This window comes from Mirounga angustirostris, unplaced genomic scaffold (assembly GCF_029215605.1).
Source record: "Mirounga angustirostris isolate CCGP_5_RB_7025 unplaced genomic scaffold, mMirAng1.0.hap1 SCAF_13, whole genome shotgun sequence".
Taxonomy (NCBI): domain Eukaryota; kingdom Metazoa; phylum Chordata; class Mammalia; order Carnivora; family Phocidae; genus Mirounga; species Mirounga angustirostris.
In genome coordinates, this window is record NW_026991721.1 from 23,018,765 (window position 1) to 23,021,970 (window position 3,206).

The window sequence follows — 3,206 nt, forward strand, 5'->3', positions numbered from 1 at the left end:
GAAGAGGAGGAAAAGAAAGAGAGAGACAGAGGAAAGGTAGGGATAGAGGGAGGAAGAAAGAAAGGAGGAAGGAAAAGAAAACGAGACCTCAGGGTTTGGGATAGGCCCCACAAAAGATTGAACAAAAAGTTTTCTTTACTGCAGGACTTCTCAGAGTCTTTAATGTTCTAAGGTGCAATGTGAAATCAAAGGAACGTATTTTAAACATTCGACCATACAAGCTATTTACTATAGAGTGTCTCAAAGCCTTGAGGAACTCACCTTTGGAAATGCTGGTCTAAGTAAACCATTCTATTTACCTGAGCATGGAAAGGACTGCCATGTCATCTTCCTGGACCACTCAACTCCTAGGGACTTTGTACCCGTTAGGAACCAGAAGAGGCACTAATAATAAAAATAGCTACCATTTTTATCAAGCACATACCAGACACCATACTAGACACTGATATGCATTTTCTCTGGTCATCACAACAACCTTGCAAGGCAGGAATTAACTCAATTTACACCAAAGGAAAAATAAGACATGGAGACACTGAGAAAATTACTCAGATCCATGCATCTTAATGAAGCTCGAGGTGCTCACCTAGCTCCATGTGATAGAACATTGTGTTCTGGCACAGGGATAAAAAACCAAGAGCCCCCCGCCAGATTCAAATCCTGGCTGTAGACATCTGTTCTCCTTGAAGCTTCAACTTCCCCTCTGCTAGTAAATGGCCTGGCCTCTGTCTGGATTTTGAACCCACATCTCCCTCATCCTTTTACAGGCTCGCCCATCTCCCTCTTTCCCACAAATGAACCCCTGGGATGGAGATCCACCGCCTTGGAGCTCAGGCTCACTCTCAGATTTCCTAGGTGGATTATGTCACCACTTCTAGCTTGAGAGGATGCCCACCCAGCAGATGAAGGCATTGGCAGATGGACAGCTCCTGTCTGGGGTGTCCCCTCACCCCATTCGGTACCGAGTAAACTCGAGAGATTTGGCATCTGTTGTCACATTAGAGTAACAGGTGGTCCTCACACTGGACTTGACTGGGCAGCTGATCTTGTCACTTGATCCTCTGTGTTCATTACCCTTCCCTCCACCAGATACAACATCCGTACAACATCCCACTATTGAGTAACCATTCTGTGCCAGGCACCCTGTTAAGTGCTTTCAAGTATCTCTTGTAACCCTAACAGCACCATGAAGTAGTATTATCCCCATTCGAAGAAGAGTCAAGTAAGCCCATAGAGGGTACATTATTCACACAATCCCCTAATACATGCTGAACTCAAACTCTGCTCTTCCTGACCCCAAAACTCATCCTCTTGCCCGCTAAGCCCTGAGGACCCTCAATAAAACAGTTAAATGCTCGGAGAATCCTACCGGAAGCAGATTTAAGAGGGGGCACAGACAAACGGTGCGTGTTGCTTGCTTTCCTCATGAAAGGCACCTCATGAAGTTTTCTTGGCAAATATTTCCAACGACAGATGTGCAAACTGAGGAAGGCTGCTATAACATGCAATTGTATTTTTCCAGCCCAAATTTACCACTAAACGGGACTTTGGTTTATGTCAAAACAAGAGCCTAAAAATGGGTGCACAAGCTCCAATTTCACAGAGATGTGGATTTGTAAAGAAAGCTCCTCAAAAATGGGGCCTGTGGAAAACCACGCACAGCCTCCGCCCAGTTTGGGGTGAAAAAGAAAAGCGAGGGTCCTTTATCCTGGGCTTCGAGACCCTACCGGCCTTTTTCCTCTCAAAAGATATCCTTAGGATATCAGTTACTTCATCTATAAAAGGAGAGAATGGAACTAAACAGTCTCCAAGTGCCTTCCAACTCCAACTTTTATGTCTCTGAAATGGCAAAACCAATTTCAAATGGCCCATCGGGAGCAGCTTATAGAACATTTCTTGGAAGGAGATGTAGATAAAATCGGTCCTCTCCACACATGGGTTTTCCATCATCTGTTCAAGCTCAATTTCCTGCTTCCCTGTAATTCCCAGTCATTTCTTGTTTCTGCTTTTTAGAGACCCACAGGGGTTACACACAAGATAAGAGCCCTGGACTCCCCATAACCCACTTGGGATGGGGACAAGCCAAAGGAGGAAAGAGAAAGAACCAGCTCTATTTCCGTGGAATGCCTTCCACCTGTCGTGTCCTGTCATGTCACCACCTGTACTTTCACATGTGGAAACACAATGACATTGTCTAATGGGCTCGACTAGTGCTTCTTAAACTACCAGGGAGGAGGAAACCAGTTTTGTTTGTCTGTTTAATTTCCCATCCATCTCAGATGGGGATATTTTATAAAATAGAATGAAAGCAAATTACTGGAAAAAAAATAATAAGTGCTGCTTGGGTGTCACGGCAATTTCAAATGGCAATAAAAGTTTCTAAATGTTGGCTCTTCATTTCCAAATTTGTCTTGCCGTGGACCTGTAGCAAACGGCTCAGAACAAACAGTTCACAGAACCGCACAGGACTGCAGCCCACACGGAGTGGTATTGTCCTGAATCCCTTTTCAATTCAATTCCAGACATTAGGCCATTTCGATGCCTGTGCCAGGTGCTGTGGGCACCAATGATATTTAGATGACTGGCTTAAAGCCTCGTGCAGATGCTGAGATGAATCTGAATGAGGCTGGGCCAATTCAAAGTGAGAGTGTTATTAAATAATCCATAGGTTTTAACTTGAAAAGAGGGAACATTGCATGTGGCTTGAGAAATATCACATCCAAGTCAGAGAAGATGATGTTTAGTAGGGAACAAAATCTCCTATATCATGCAGTGCAGTCTTTGGAAGTTCTAGACAAATCCCAACTCCCTATCAACACGTTTCTCTTTATCCTGGCTTTAACCCTGGGAGGTTGAAAGAGAAACCTGTAAAGTAAAAACTTAAGATTCAGCCTCCGGCCCTCTCGTCCACTCACCCTGCCTATAGCTGAGCCCTCACTGAGACCCCATCAACTCTGCCTCCAGAGCAGGTCCTGAATCCTTCCACCTGCCACCATCACCTCCCACCCGGATTACTGCAATCCCAGCCACTTAGCTGGTCTCCCTGTTTCTTCTCCCAACCCCATCAAAACCCCATCAGGCAGAATTGATCTCTTAAACTATAAAGCACATTAAAGGTTTAACAAGCAACCCAGTGGCTTCCCATAGCACTGAGATGAAAATCCAACCCTCCACCGTGACCTACAGTCTCCGGATCCCCCCTACCTGTC